Below are 15,925 nucleotides of genomic sequence, written 5' to 3'. Positions count from 1 at the left end.
ACGCAGCTGCGTAGGGCACCAGGAAAAATGGGGTAACTTGGTGTCTCCACATCCCTTCACCAGGCAGTGTCCCTGTAGTGTGTGCTGTCTTCATAGGTCCTTTCTCAGTCTTTCTCACCCTCTTGTCTTGAGTCTCCTGTGTCCCTGCTTTCAAGCACAGACTAACTCTGGCTGTTCAGGAGAGGGGAGGACCATACCTATGTGTGGCCAGCAGACAGCGACAAAGACCCCTAGCCAGCCTGCTCCCTGCCATGCCAAACACTCACTGAAGGCGACCCGCAGACCAGCATGCGGGGCAGCTGCTGATGCTCTGTCGCCAACATCAGAAGAAGGTAGGAAAGCAGTGCCAGCCCCCTGGTGTGGCCTCTGTCTGTTCCCACTCACAGTGCTCACTTCTGCAATGGGGCAGGAGATTTTAACCCAAGAGGCTTTTCCCCAGCTGGCAAGAAGCAGAGAAACACTTAGGCTCCCAAGGTGCTATTTACCAAGCCCCCTCAAGTACAGGGACAGGCGCACATTTGGAAGAGGGAAACTGCTCTACACACCAGCCCGGGCAGCCGCCCAGTTTCTTTGGCAAGTCAGGAACAGCAAAGGCTAGACTGGAAGCACCTAGGGCTCATGCCCCAGCCTTTGTGACGCTCATCCTCCAACTCCTTCCTAGGGCTCTAGCTGAAGCTGGAGCATTGGTCTGAGCGGCCAAGAAGAGGTTCCAGTTCTAAAGGAAGCAGGACTTTCAGCACAATGGTAAAACCACACAGGCACAACCACGAAGGGACTCAAACTCTCAATCACCTGATGCAAAGTCAGATGCCTTATCCATTAGGCCACATGGTCACACACAAAAAAACCTCTCCAAGTACTTCTTTAGAGAAGACGGACACTGTGTTTCTCAGACTCAGATTATCTACTGACGGGGGCTGAGACTCTCTGGGCACAAGAAGTCGAGTTCCCAGCAAGATGTGAGACTTAATTCTATGGAACCAGGTGCAGGACTTTGGCAGGGAGGCTCAGGCATGGGGGATTGAGGTGCAGCGGATGGACCGGCTGTCTAGGTGCAGAGATTTAGTCGCACCGAGGCACAGGAGGGAGGAGAAGGAGGAATCCTGCTGATGGTCAGTGGCTGTGCAGAAAAAAGGGTGTTGATTCCCCCATTCTAAATGGGCTGGTTGGCTTGACCCTTCTCCCCTCTGCAGAGCATGGTGGGGACTGCAGCTTACCCCTTGTGGGGCAGGAGGGCACAGGTGCAGGGTGCTGGGCTCCGATGCACCTGGAAGGTAGATCCGGTGGGGTGGGGTGGGGCAGGGCAGGGCAGGGCCTGTGGTTTACGTTCTGCCTTGCCTGGTGCTGGGCCATTGCACAATCCCCAGCCATGCCGCACAGCGCATCGCAAGGGGCAGGGGGGCAAGCAGATGATTCAGCACAAGAGGGGAGAGGAAATGTGGTTGGTGCGAGGACAGGCCTTGAGTTGCACTGAGGGAGTGCAGAGCAGGGGTGACACCCCAGGAACCTGCAGCAAAGGGACAGGTGGGCTGCGTGGATAGAAGAGGCAGTGAGCCTAAAAGGGGAGTGGGGTCTAATGGTCAGAGCAGGTGGGGGTTGGGCTCTATCCCTGGCTCTGGGAGCAGAGGTGGGTCTAGAGGTGAGAGCAAGGGGACTGGGAGCCAGGACTCCTGGGTTCCATAGTGGCGGCTGTTTTTTCCTGGGTCTCCCTCCCTAGAGGTCCCAGCCCAGCCCCCTAGTGGAATCTGACTGGGGGAGTGGGTTGCCCTGCCACTCCAGATTCGTGATTCAAACCCCTCCCCCCACAGGCTCTGACATCACAGAATCTCCCCCCCCCACCGCCTGCGGGAGGTCCACCGGAGCCATGGGACCGGCAAGTGGCTGGGGGCCCCCCGCGCGGCAAAATGTCTAGAGCCGGCCCTGTTCGGCGGCGGGGGACCCTTCCGTTCTGGGACCCGCTGCCGAATGCCCCGAAGACCAGTGGCGGGGGCCCCCCGCTGGCAAATTACCGCCGAAGTGGGACCCTCTGCCGAAGTGCAGCCCACTCTTCGGCGGTAATTCGGTGGCGGGGGGGCCACGCCACGGGTCTTCAGGGCACTTCGGCGGCAGATCCCAGAACGGAAGGGCCCCCCGCTGCCAAATTACCGCCGAAGACCGGGTTGCACTTCAGCGGCAGGTCCCGCTTCGGCGGTAATGCGATGGCGGGGGGTCCTTCCGCCCCGGAGCGGAAGGACTCCCCAGCCAGCGAAGACTGGGAGCAGAAGAAGCTCCGGGGCCTGGCCCCGCAAGAGTTTTCTGGGGCCCCCAAGCGAGTGAAGGACCCCGCTCCAGGGGCCCCGAAAAACTCTCGTGGGGGCCCCTGCAGAGCCCTGGGCCTGGGGCAAATTGGTCCTCTTGCCACTCCCTCTGGGCGGCCCTGGGAGCCCCTCCCCGTATGCAGAGGAAGCTAGTGAGATTCTAGGGGGTCTCTGGCAGAGATGACAGCATCCACCAGACACCCACTCATGGTTGCAAGGAGACCCTCCTGCACAGCCCCCTGATATGAGGGACCAGGGGCGCCCAGCCAGGGTCAGGAGGCGTGCTCCCCCTGAGCCCCTCCCCCGTTACTCCAGGATCCAAGCATCTTCCTAATTCGCAGGGTAATTCTCCTCCCAGGCTCGTGCAAGGGTAGGAAGCGCCACCAGCCCCATTTCCCAGATGGGAGAACTGAGGCCCAGAGAGGCTGAGTGATGTGCCCAAGGACACCCAGGAAGTCTGTGGCAGAGCAAAGCATGTTTCTGCCTCCCCCTTCCCAGGTCTGGCCTGCTCCTGGGTCACTGGATGGTGCAGCGGCGGGGCCTCGGGGGAATGTGCGGGTGGGGTCTCAGTGAATGGGTGGTGCAGGGGCGGGGTCCCAGGAGAAGGAGCAGTGGGAAGGCGGGGTCTCGGGGGGAATGTGAGGGCGGGGTCTCAGGTGAATGGGTGGTGCAGGGGCGGGGTCCCAGGAGAAGGAGCAGTGGGAGGGTGGGGTCTCAGGGGAATGTGAGGGCGGGGTCTCAGGTGAATGGGTGATGCAGGGGCAGGGTCTCGGGGGGAAGCGGCGGTGTGGGGGCAGGGAATCGGGAGAATGGGCAGTGTGGCATTGGGGACTTCTGGGAGGAGGCAGTGTGAGGACAGGGTCTCGGGGCAAAGGGGAAGCAAGTGGGCGGGGTCTCGGGCAAAGGGGTGATGTAGGGATGGCGATTCAGGGGAATGGGTGGTGAAGGGGCGGGGACTAGAGGGAAGGGGCCAGGCGGGGGCTGGGACAGGGGGAGGGGCAGTGCAGGGGCGGGGTCTCGGGGGGGAAGGGTGATGCAGGGGTGAGGTCTCAGGGAAAGGGGCGGGGACTGGGGGTAGGGGTGGGGGAAGGGCAGAGCCTCAGGGGAAGGGACGATGCAGAGATGGGGGTTAGGGGAAGGGGCAGGGCCTCGGGGGAAGGGGCGATGCAGAGATGGGGGTTAGGGGAAGGGGCAGGGCCTCGGGGGAAGGGACGATGCAGAGATGGGGGTTAGGGGAAGGGGCAGGACCTCGGGGGAAGGGACGATGCAGAGATGGGGGTTAGGGGAAGGGGCAGGGCCTCGGGGGGAGGGACGATGCAGAGATGGGGGTTAGGGGAAGGGGCAGGGCCTCGGGGGAAGGGACGATGCAGAGATGGGGGTTAGGGGAAGGGGCAGGGCCTCGGGGGAAGGACGATGCAGAGATGGGGGTTAGGGGAAGGGGCAGTACCTCGGGGGAAGGGGCGATGCAGAGATGGGGGTTAGGGGAAGGGGCAGGGCCTCGGGGGAAGGGACGATGCAGAGATGGGGGTTAGGGGAAGGGGCAGGGCCTCGGGGGAAGGGGCGATGCAGAGATGGGGGTTAGGGGAAGGGGCAGGGCCTCGGGGGAAGGGACGATGCAGAGATGGGGGTTAGGGGAAGGGGCAGGGCCTCGGGGGAAGGGGCGACCCGGGAGCAGGGATTAGAGGGAACAGACGGTGCAGGGGCGGAGCCTTGGAGGAATGTGAGCACAGTGTCCCGGGTGAATGGGTGGTGTAGGGGCAGGGTCTTGGGGCGATGTGAGGGCGGGGCTCCAGGTGAATGGGTGGTGCGAGGACAGAGTCTCGGAGCAATGTGAGGGCAGGGTCCCTGGTGAATGGGCGGTGCAGGGGCGGGGTCTCGGGGCAATGTGAGGGCGGAGTCCCGGGTGAATGGGTGGTGTAGGGGTGGGGTCTCGGGGAAGGGGTGGTGCAGGGGCAGGGTCTTGGGGCCAGGGGTGGCTCCAGGCCATAGCATGCCAAGCGCGTGCTTGGGGCAGCACACCACAGGGGGCGCTCTGCCAGTTGCCAGGAGGGCGGCAGGCGGCTCTGTGGACCACCCACGGGCGTGCCTGCAGAGGGTCCGCTGGTCCCGCAGCTCCAGTGGAGCATCTGCAGGCATGCCTGCGGGAGGTCCACCAGAGCCGTGGGACCACCGGACCCCCCAGCAGGGACGCCTGCGGGAGGTCCACCAGAGCCGCGGGACCGGCGAGTGGCAGAGGGCCCCCCGCAGCGTGCCGCTGTGATTCGGGCGGCAAAATTGCTAGAGCTGGCCCCTGCTTGGGGCAATGTGGGAGCGGGGTTCCAGGTGAATGGGTGGTGCAGGGGCAGGGTCTCAGGGCAATGTGAGGGCGGGGTCCCGGGTGAATGGGTGGTGTAGGGGCAGGGTCTAAGGGGGAAGGGGCAGTACAGGGTCAGGCTCTCGGGGGGAAAGGGAAGCTCAAGGGCAGGAACTCTGGAGAAGGGGCAATGTGAGGGCGGGGGTGGGTCCTTGGGGAAAGGGTGCAGGGGAGGGGCAATGCAGGAGTGTTGATTTGGGGGAAAGCGCAGAGTTAGGGTGGGGTATTGGGGAAAAGGGGCAATGCGAAGGTGGTGCCTTGGAGGAAGTGGCAGGGGCAGGGCTTTGGGGAATGGAGCAGGGGTTAGGGGAACAGGTGACGTGAGGCCAGGAAGTCGGGGATGGGGCAGGGTGGGGGCAGGACCCCAGGAGGAGGGGGCGGCGCAGTGTGGGGGAGGACCCCAGGAGGAGGGGGCAGGGGCAGTGTGGGGGCAGGACCCCAGGAGGAGGGGGTAGGGGCAGTGTGGGGGCAGGACCCCAGGAGGAGGGGGGCAGGGGCTGTGTGGGGGCAGGACCCCAGGAGGAGGGGGCAGGGGCAGGGCTTTGGGGGGAGGGCGGAGCTCGGGGAAGGAGGATTAATTAGGTTCAGTGGCAGGTTTGTCTGCGGGTGACACTGGCACTGCAGGGGGGTTAAAGCCGGGCTCACCCGAGGGAGGAGGACGGGGCTGGGTGGCCGGGCACAGCGGGAGTTCGGGCAGTGACAAGGAGCCGGTTCCAAGGCTCATCGGACACCCCCAGAAACCAGCTCACACCCAGACGGGGGGTTACAGCCCCAGCGAACAAGGGGCGCTGGGAACATCCCCGCGGTGCAGACAAATGTACCAAGTCACCGGGCAGAGACAGACCCGGCACTGACCTGCCCCCCCCCCCGTCCTCGGCCTCCGCCCCCCGCGCTCCCGCCCCGATCAGCTGCTTTGTGCGGGGGGTGAAAGGGGCGAAGCGGCGCGGCAAGTTCCCACGCGGAGCAGGTTAATGCACTGCACGGGGGGCGGGGCTCTCTGGGGGGGCGGGGCGGGGATGCGGAGTTGCGGGGGGAGGTGTCCGATTGACCCAGGGACCCGCCCTCACCTGGGCTCGAGAGGACGGTAGCGCCCCGGGGCAGGCTGGGAGTTGTAGTTCCTGGCTCGCCTCAGAGCGGAAGTGACAAGTGGTTGCTCAGGCAACGCGCCCCCTCCCGGTGCACACTGGGAAGCGTAGTTCTCCCTCTCACGCGCGGCCTCTATTGGCGGAGGGGCCGTAAGTCGTCAGTTCGCCGCGCCCCTCCCCGCTCCCTGATTGGCGGAGAGAGCGCGGGACAGAGACTCGGCGCGTGGGGGGCGGGCCTGGTTCCCTTGCCCCGAGGCTTCGCTGCCCCCGCCCCCTCCCCGCACCACGGGGGCAGCCGGCGGGCGGGGCCGGGCCGAGGGGCGCTGAGGCGGGACGGGGAGCGGCGGCTCCGCACGGGGGGGGCCGGGGGCTCAGACACCCAGTTCCAGGCGCCAGGCCCAGCCCCTGCCCCGGGAGCAGCCCCGGGCCCGTGGGAGCCGGGCGGGGGGGGCACAGGGCAGAGGCAGCGCGGAGTGAAGGGGCATCACCACCACCCCCGCTGGGCCTGGGCAGCAGCGGGGGGGGGAGGGACTGAGATGTCTGGGAGCAGCAGGGGTTGCTAAAGAACACGGATTAAACAGGCATTGGACAGGTGGCAGGAGGAGCCCCAGTGCCTGAATTATCTAAACTGGTCTGTCTAAAGCCCTGCAGGATATACGTAGGGAACTGGTCTGGATGGGCGAGGGGGAGGGACAGGGTGAACAAAATATCTTTCAAGTCAAACTGCTGGTGAGAAAGGAGCCAGATCTCCAAGAGATTTCCTGTGGGGAGGATTTGTGTGGGTGCTAGATCCCTGATGGCAGCAAGAGTGCAGCTAGGAATGTACAGGCTAAGTGGATGCATTCCCAGGATGCATTCTTACAAGATAAGGATGGGACACATTCCAGGAGATAAGCTCTATACAGATAAGGGCCATCAAGTAGCAGGAGGCCTTCAACCTCCCCCAACCTGCCCCTCAGTGTCCCCCCCCGTCCGCTGTGACTCTTCTGCCAGCACCGCCCCCTCCTCTTCCTCTGTAGGGCCCCAGCAGCCCCTTCAACCTCCCCCAACCTGCCCTCCAGTGTCCCTCGGTCCACTGTGACTCTCCTGCCAGCACCGCCCCCTCCTCTCCCTCTGTAGGGCCCCAGCAGCCCCTTCAACCCCCCCAACCTGCCCCCCAGTGTCTCCCCATCTGCTGTGACCCTCTCGCCAGCCCCACCCCCATCTGTGGGGATCCCTCAGCCCACAGCATCCCCTCCCCCATCGTGTACACTCTACCTGACCTTTCCCTTCGCTCCCGACCTCCTCCTCCCCCACCGTCCTCAGCACCCCGACATTGACCTCCTCCTCTTGCCCCACCCCCAACACCTTCCTTCTCGTTCTCAGCACCCCACACTCCCTTCCTCCTCCTCCCCCCCATACCCGTCCTCAGCGCCCCACCCCTAATTGCCTCCAACCCATTTCTCATTGCTAGGCCCAACTTTCCCATCCCCCCACTCCCACAGTCCATCCCCAGGATGTGAGGTTCCTCATCTTCAATCTCTGCTACACCCAAACCTGCCAGGTTCCCCTTTTCAACCACTGTGGGGTCGTCCAACCGCCGACACCCATCCACTCTGGGCTCTCTGAATCCCACATTCCCACAATGCACCTTGGCAATGCCACTCTCCTCTATCCCTAATCCCCCTATTCCCTTAGGTCCTTCTGGACACCCCAACCGACAGACAGGCCCCCACATACATCCCAGTCATTCACATGCTGAGCTAGTTCTTCAGGGACCCCCACAGCCCACCAAACTTCTCCATCCATGAGCCCCATGGACCTGTGGCCGGGAAGGTGAGGAAGCTCCCACTTTGGCTGGGCTGGGTGTGGGTGTTAATCTTTTCCTGTCTTGTTGTGTGCTGTACTCACAAAGGCTTTTTGCTCCCTCGGGGTGAGGTGTGGTTTTGGCCGAAGATGAGGTGTTTTGGTAGCCCTGTGGATGCTGTGTGGTGTCTGGAATGGGGCGTGTATGTTCCCATCATGCCCCTTCCCCTCTGCTTGCAGAGCTGAGGACAGACAGGTCTGAGGAGCAGAGCAGGAGCTGTGGGAAGGAGAAGAGCAATATGAAGATGGAGTGTAAGATGAGGCCAGGTAACTTCTGTGGAGGGAGACATGCTGGACAGCACCAAGGATTGGGGAGACAACCAGGTGCTTCAAGGGAGATGATGTTGCCATTTGCGAGGGCTGATCATCTCTCTGGCCAGGAGTGGTGTGTGCTCCCTAGCAGAAAGTTGGATCCATGAGGGTGACTCCCTGTTCTGAATTTCTTTCTTCCTCCTAGGTTTCTCTCTCTGTGTTGGCCAACTTTCACTCAAACTCTCTCTCTCTCCTTTCATGGACACCTGTCATGTTCAGTTGCCTGCATTCTCTTCCTCTGCTCCCCCTCCCCCAGTCTCCTATGGGCTCTGCTGGGTCTATCTGCCCACGGGCAGGGTCTCTGCCATACTGGGAAGGATGTGTCCTGCCTGCCAGGATAAGGGGGTTGCTCCTCCCACCCCCTATCTTCAGGAAGACCTCATTGCTGTAACTGGGTCACAGTGTGAGTGGCCATTCATGTCTTTGGGGCTGTGAGGTCTGAGACTGAGAGGGGTGGGCTTGCGGTCATGGCTTTGGGCAGAGGAGAAGTGGGGCTGGGATTAGAGATGCCCCTTATCACCCGCTAGCTCCATTACTGCATCACCCAAAAGCCTCGCTCAGGGTCCACTATGCGTCCTTGTGCTGGGCACTGCAGGGACAATCAGAGGGACAGCAGGATGCATGAGGAAATAGATGAGTGTGTGAGGCAGATGGGTGAAGGGGTGTGTGTGGCATACATTGGGGATGGATGGGGGGTTGAGGGTTGGACGGACAGCGGGACAGATGGAGAGCTGCAGGGATGGATGGTGATGTCACAGGCTGGACTTGTGATGGGTTCAGCTCATGGCCGCTGGCTCTGTCATCTCCTGCCCCCATCTGCCCGTCTGACTCTGCCCCTGTCTCTTGCAGGCAGCACTCAGCAGAGTCTGGCCCTGTTGTTACACTGGTACCCACATCCAGCGCACACCTGTGCGTAATGTGCTCCTGGAGAGCTCAGGCAGGGAGAAGTGTGTGGCTCACAGCTGCTGAACCAGCTACTCCAAAGACTCTCACATATCTCCCTCTCCTTGGGCAGCAATACCCTGGCCGGGGGTTCCTTGTCCCTCCTCGCTGCCAAAGCAGCCTGCTCAGCGCAGAAACCGAGGTCACCTGTCTCTGCCCAGCCTCTAGCTGGAGCTGCTCCAGCCCCGAATTGCTGGTATCCAGCCTGGCCGGAGTTGGTGTGATGTCCTAGCAGAGTCAATTCTTTCTCCCTGGTAGATAGTGATTTTCCCCACTGCAGTTAGTTGCTCTTTCTCTGCTTCCCCATAGCCCCTCCCCAGCGATAGTGACCCCTGCTGGCCAGGCACGGGAGTGTCCTGTAGGTGCCTTCTTGTAGGAGCAGTGACTCCTGGTGGCGAGGGGCAGCAATGCCTGGCATGTATCCCCCTTAGCATTGCTGCAGAGACCCCTGGTGGCAACTGAGGTCAGTTGCCTCTGTGACCCCCACTACTTCCATTGCGCCTGTGAGCGCTGGTGGGTAGGTGAGGCAGGGCTCTGTATGTATATCAGCCATTGGGGCAGTGCCCTCTGCGTATCCCACTCTCATCTCAGTGACTCGTGTTGCCCAGGTGGGGCAGTCCCCTGTGTGTATTTACTCCCCGCAACCCCTGCATTGTATCTGTGACCACTGGTAGCCAGAGGAGTCAGTGCCCAAGGTGTATTCTTCACCTTCCCCAAGGTGGCAGGGTGCCTGGGTGGCTGTGTCAGGCAGTGCCTTGGGTATCTTCCAACCCCTTTGTGGCAGTGAGCCCTGCTTCTGGTGTGTATCACTCCCCCACTAGGGATGTGCACTGGTGGCCAAGTATGGCAGTGCCCTTTGTGTAGCCCCCTCTCCCCGCCCCCCAAGGTGACCAGATAGAAAGTGTGAAGGATCGGGACGGGGTGGAGGCTAATAGGCACCTACATAAGAAAAAGCCCCGAATATCAGGATTATCCCTATAAAATCGGGACATCTGGTCACCCTATCCCCTCTACCCATGTGCCAGGTATGGCAGGCACTGATCCCTGGCATCCCTGTGGGGCAATACCCTCTGTATATCCCCCAATTGGGGCAGTAACCCCTGCTGGTCAGGTGGGGCAGTGCCCTGTGTGTGTGTGTCCCCTATTTAGGTAGTGACCCCGATGGCTAAGTGAGGCAGTGGCCTTTGATTTTCTCTTCTCTCCCCAGCCCCTTCTCTCTCTGATGTAGGACCCCCAGTTGGGGCACTACCCGATGTGTATCTCTACTAATTGGAGCAGTGACCTCCCCAGGGTGCCCTGGTGTGGCAGTGCCCTATTGCTTTCTCCTTCCCCTTCTCTCCATGCCATTGTAGTAGTGGCCACTTCAGGCAGTAGCCTGTTTATCATCTCCCCCCCACCAGCACCATTGCAGCAGTGCCACCTGTGACCATGTGCGGCAGTGCCCTGCCTGTATCCCCCCCTTAACCTTTGCTGCAGTGACCCCAGGTGCCCACTTTGAGTAGTAGCCTGTGTGTACCTCAGCTCTTGGGGCAGTAACGTGTGTGGCCAGCTAAGACAGTGCACAGTCTGTGACGTCTGGTGGCCACGTAGGGCAGTGGCCTGTATGTACCATCTCCTCTGGAACAGTGACCACTGGTGTCTTGGTGCTAAGATGCAGCCACTTCTGGGTTACATGGTGGGGCTGTTTACAGGACAGTGGGGACAGCCCCCCTGTTCCAGGAAGTAGGGGAATGTCTGGTGTTTGGGGCAGAGCGTTCCACCTTCTATTGAACTGTGATGCTCTGAGCACCTTTCCCCTGCATGAAGAAGACCTTGTGTGACCCCAAAGCTGGTCCAGTAACAGGTATCACCTCACCTGCCTTGTCTCCCTGGTTTTCTGGCAACTGTCCAACTTCCCCTTTGCTGTTGGTCTTGAAACCTCCTCCAAGCAACCCCCCATCAATCCCTTAAGATGCCAAACCTCTCCTGGAACCCAACCCTAGGGGGGGCACCCCACCTGAAAACCCTACGGCATCATGGGAGTGGTAGTGTCCACTGCCTCCATCTTCCACCAGCCAGGATGGGCCCCACAGCACAATGGGAGTGGTCGTGTCTCCTGCTTCCATTTCCTGACAGCTGCTGCCAGACCCAACCCAGACTTCCCATTTCTGGTGCGAGTCTGGAAGCAGATGCTGCCATGAGGCGGTGCCGGGAAGGGTGGTGCTGGTGTCAGGAGGAGTAGGTGGGTCTGTGCTACTGCGGGGAGGTGCTGCCCTTGCTGTGAAAGTACTCCGCTGTTAGAGGAGATGTCATCTCCCTTCCCTGCCGTGCTCTGCACCAGCCCCTGCTTGTCACAGGAGCAGGGCTGGCTCCAGGCACCAGCGTAGCAAGCAGGTGCTTGGAGCAGCCAATTCAAAGGGGTGGCCCGTATGGTATCGGGGCAGCACGTCTGGGTCTTTAGCGGAAATTCAGCGGCGGGTCCCCCATTCCCTGTCTTAGTCTTTGAGCTACCACCAAATGTCTACCAAAGAGGAAGGGAGGGAGGACTCGCCGCAGAACTGCCACAGAAGAAGCAGTGTGGTTGAGCTGCCGCCGAAGAGCCACAGCTTTTCTTTTCTTTCTTATTTACTTTCTCCACACCGGTCATGGTTTTATAGACCTCCGTCGTATCCCCCTTTAGTCGTCTCTTTTCCAAGATGAAAAGTCCCAATCTTATGAATCTCTTCTGAGACGGAAGCTGGTCCATATCCCCTCATCATCTTTGTTGTCCTTTTCTGAATCTTTCCCATTCCAATAGATCTTTTTTGAGATTGGGGCGACGGCATTAGCACGCAGTATTCAAGATGTGGGCGTACCATGGATTGTTATTGAAGCGATATGATAGTTTCAGTCTTCTTATCTATCCCTTTCTTAATGATTCCCAACACTCGGCTGCATATTGAGTGGATGTTTTCAGAGAACTATCCACAATGACTCCCAGATCTCTTTCTTGAGTGGTAATAGCTAATTTAGACACCATCGTTTTATAGGGATAGTTGGGATTATGTTTTCCAATGTGCATTACTTTGCACTTAACAGCACCGACGTTCATCTGCCATTTGGTTGTCCCGTCAGCCAGTTTTGTGAGATCTCTTTATGGCTCTTCGCAGTCTGCCTGAGACGTAACTATCTTGAGCAATTTTGTATCATCTGCAAATTTTGCCACCTCACTGTTTACCCCTTTCCCCAGATCATTTATGAATAAGTTGAACAGTACTGCTCTCAGTACAGACACCTGGGGACAAGAGAGGGAAGATCCTCTTCTGACACTGGCAGACCAGGTGCCAGCTCATACCAAGGCCCGCAGGCCTTACTGAAAAGTGACAAACGCATGGCTGGAACCTAGTCTTTCTCACCTGTTGGTTACTGTTGTTAAAACAGGCCTTAGATTTATAAAAATGTGTTTAGTGTTTAGAGTTTATGACAAGCTCGTGAGTTGCTGCATGCATTCTTCTCACTTATAATAGCCGTAGCCCATGTTGTAAGGTGATATATAAGCGTTGGCACTAAAGCTGTAAACCCCCTTGCCGCCACCCTGCCACCAGTCAGGAGAGAAGCATTGCCAAGTGTGAAATGCTAGTTTACCGGAAGAGGCGTCATCTCCTTTCCAACAAGAGAAGGCCCTGAGGCAACGTCTACACTACAGCATAAAATCGAAATTACTAAAACCGGTTTTATAAACTGATATTATAAAATCAATTTTATGCGTCCACACTAGGGCACATTAATTCGGTGGTGTGCGTCCATGGTCCTAGGCTACCATCGATTTCCGGAGCGGTGCACTCTGGGTAGCTACAGTAAAAGTATGAGACCAATAACTTCGATTTCCGTCCACACTAACCCTAAATCGATATAGTAATATCGATTTTAGGGTTACTCCTCTCGTTGGGGAGGAGTACAGATATCGATTTTAAGAGCTCTTAAAATCGATTTAAAGTGCCTTGTAGTGTGGACGGGTACAGCATTAAATCGATTTAACGCTGTTTAAATCGATTTAACTGTGTAGCGTGGACCAGGCCTGACTAAGAAATCAGGCAAGCCACTATGGATCATCCGTGGACAAAAGACCTGGTTGATTGCTCCCCCTCACACACCCAGGAGGAGGCAAAGACCTGCACAAACACTTGCCCCTGTCAGCTTGAGCTCTGGGGGAATGGAATAAAAATCCCTGTCAGGAAGAAAATGTTGTCCCCACCCCGGATGCTGCTTGGACTTCAGGGAGACCGCACACTTTCTAAGCATAAGCAAAGGATCCTGGCTGTTTTGCTAGGGTTAGCCCTATGACTCCATGTTAAAGCTATTCTAGTGCCTGAGAAACTCACACTTGATACATGGTGGGTGAGATTAAAGCATGGATATCATAACCTAGTCCCAGATTTGGACCTTAGCGTCCAAAATATGGGGGTTAGCATGAAAACCTCCAAGCTTAGTTACCAGCTTGGACCTGGTAAAGCTGCCACCACCCAAAAAATTAGAGTGTTTTGGGGCACTCTGGTCCCCACAAAAACCTTCCCTGGGGACCCCAAGACCCAAATCCCTTGAGTCTCACAACAAAGGGAAATAAACCTTTTCCCTTCCCCACTCCAGGTGTTCCTGGAGAGATACACAGAAGCAACCTCCGTGAATCTAAGCAGAGGGATTCCACCCTCCCCCGTTTCCAGCCGGGAAACACAAGCACTTCCCTCTTCACCCAGAGGGAATGCAAAGTCAGGCTAGTAAATCTAACACACACAGATTTCCCCCTGACTTCTTCCTCCCACCAATTCACTGGTGAGCTGTAGACTCAATTCCCTAGAGTTCCCCACTAAAGAAAAACTCCAACAGGTCTTAAAAGAAAGCTTTCTATAAAAAGAAAGAAAAATACATACAAATGGTCTCTCTGTATTAAGGTGACAAATACAGGGTCAATTGCTTAAAAGAATATTGAATAAACAGCCTTATTCAAAAAGAATACGATTCAAAGCACTCCAGCAACTATAGACATGTAAATACAAAAAAAAAACCAAACATATAAATCACTAGCTGATCCTTTGTACTTACAACTGGGAAACAGAAGATTAGAAAGCAAGAAATAGAAATCCCCTCATAGCTGAGAGAGCATACAGGCAGAAAACCAAGAACAAAGGACTCACACACAAACTTCCCTTCACCCAGAGTTGAAAAAATCCTGTTTCCTGATTGGTCCTCGGGTCAGGTGCTTCAGGTTACTTTTTTTTTCAGGTGAAAGAGACATTAACCCTTAGCTATCTGTTTATGACAGTGGAACACGCAACCATAAGGAGCCCCACTGCGTTAGGGTTAGGGTTATGCCATTCGATCTCTTTGTTGTTGTTAGTGCTGCAGTTGTTTGCCTTAAGCTTATGCCATTCGATCTCTTTCAGGGTATGTTTTGGTTCCTGAGAGGTAAAAGGCTGCTGTGTGTGTGGTGTTATGGAGTGAGGTAGCAAAGGTTGGTTGCAGAGGTTGTGCAGGTGCCACAGAAATTCGCCCCCCCGCCACCGCCAACCCCAGTTCTGGTCCCAGAGTCCAGAATTTGCATTAAACCGCCTGCTGACCTCTGACTAGGAATTTCGCCCTGCTAACTTTTCCAGCAAAACAGGCCAAAGAAAGTGTACGCAAGCACTGTACCGCAGCCCCCGTGCTCTTTTCGGTTCCTTCCCACAGAACTTTCACTACATACCAGTCCAGTTCCTTGCTGTTGCTTGTCTAAGAGCTGCATGCATATGCTAGACTGTACCTTGTGCTGATTCCTGACTTTTGTACTCCATACAGGCTTGCCCATCTGTGGCGCAATGGGTTAGCGTGTTCGGCTGTTAACTGAAAGGATGGTGGTTTGAGCCCACCCGGGGACGGCGATGAGCCCATGCTACTTCCTTACTTCCCTGAGGCCTGCAGGGAGCCTCCAAAGTCCCCTTTTGCTGCCTCTTGGCCTCAGTGCTTTCAGCTGGTGGCCCAAAGAGCGTGCTGGATGCCATTCAGAAACCCATCTCCCAGCAGCCGTGCCGGAGGCTCAGGCTTAATCCTCGAGGCCGAGCACAAAAACTTTCAGCCAGGAACATTTTGCTCCCTTCCCGCCTCCGCCAAAGCGGCAAGGGAGAAGGGGACGAGACACGCCTGTTCAAAGACGCCTCCCTCCCACTTCCCTGTAGGCTGTGCAAAGCTCTTGGCCTGCCTCATGCCTCATCAGGAAAGAGCAGCCATGCTGCCCAAGCCTGAGTCACGTGCGCAGCCAGGCCCGCCCCAGCTGACGGCGTGCAGAGCCACGCGAGTCAATGGCAGGTCGAGTCGGTAGCCTCGGCTCTTTCCCCTGACAGCCACACAGCACTGCCTAGCGCCCCGAGAGCCTCCCTCCTGTTCTCCCGCAGCCCGCCGGGGTGGGTGGGAAAAGGGGACCAGGAAGCACTGCAGCCTCATTCTGGGACAGGAAGCCCTTGCCACACCCAGACCTCCCTCTTGCCTTCAGCCCAGGTAGCCAGGGAGCTCTCTGGCAGGCCACCGCCTCAGCCACCTCTTGTCGCTCTGCTGGTCACCGCCTCGCTGGAAGGCCCAGAGGGAAAAGAAACAAACGCACACATAGCAGAGGATGGTTTCGATCCATTGACCTCTGGGTTATGGGCCCAGCACGCTTCTGCTGCGCCACTCTGCTGGCTCTTCACAGCCCTGCCACCCAGCCGGCACTATCCAGATTAGGGCCTTACGCGCTCTCGTGCTGGCAGGCGGATGCGCAGGCTGCTAGGCAGCTGCCCTGGTCACAGGATTTTACAGCGTCTGCAGGGTAAAAGGGATCTCTTTGGAGTTTGGACCCCATTGGGAGCTGGGTAGCTGAGTGCTGGAGATGGGAGCACTTCTTAAACTGTTCTCAGTTAAGCCTTCAGCTGGTGGGGGACGAGGTTCAGCCTTGGATCCGTGTCTGCAGCAGGCAAGCGCCTCTGGCTCAATCGGCCCCCCTCGCTGTCTTAGCAGACTAAAACCCGGAGCAAACGCACACACCTTGCAAAGGAAGAGGAGCCGGGATCTCGAACAAATGTCAACATTTTATTAAGATGACGTTCAAAGAAAAAAAAGGGTACGGT

General features: G+C 58.0%; 1 long non-coding RNA gene across 1 annotated transcript; it reads left to right on the top strand.

Annotated features, from left to right (window-relative positions):
* Positions 1-7,626: 7,626 nt before the first annotated feature.
* On the top strand, positions 7,627-15,413 carry LOC115640185. Its single transcript, XR_003997834.1, has 3 exons — positions 7,627-7,847; positions 9,214-9,215; positions 15,403-15,413. It is a non-coding gene; the product is annotated as an uncharacterized LOC115640185 (long non-coding RNA).
* The last annotated feature ends 512 nt before the right edge of the window (positions 15,414-15,925 follow it).

This window comes from Gopherus evgoodei, unplaced genomic scaffold, assembly GCF_007399415.2.
Source record: "Gopherus evgoodei ecotype Sinaloan lineage unplaced genomic scaffold, rGopEvg1_v1.p scaffold_231_arrow_ctg1, whole genome shotgun sequence".
Taxonomy (NCBI): Eukaryota; Metazoa; Chordata; order Testudines; family Testudinidae; genus Gopherus; species Gopherus evgoodei.
This window is presented reverse-complemented; position numbering and strand designations above follow the sequence as displayed.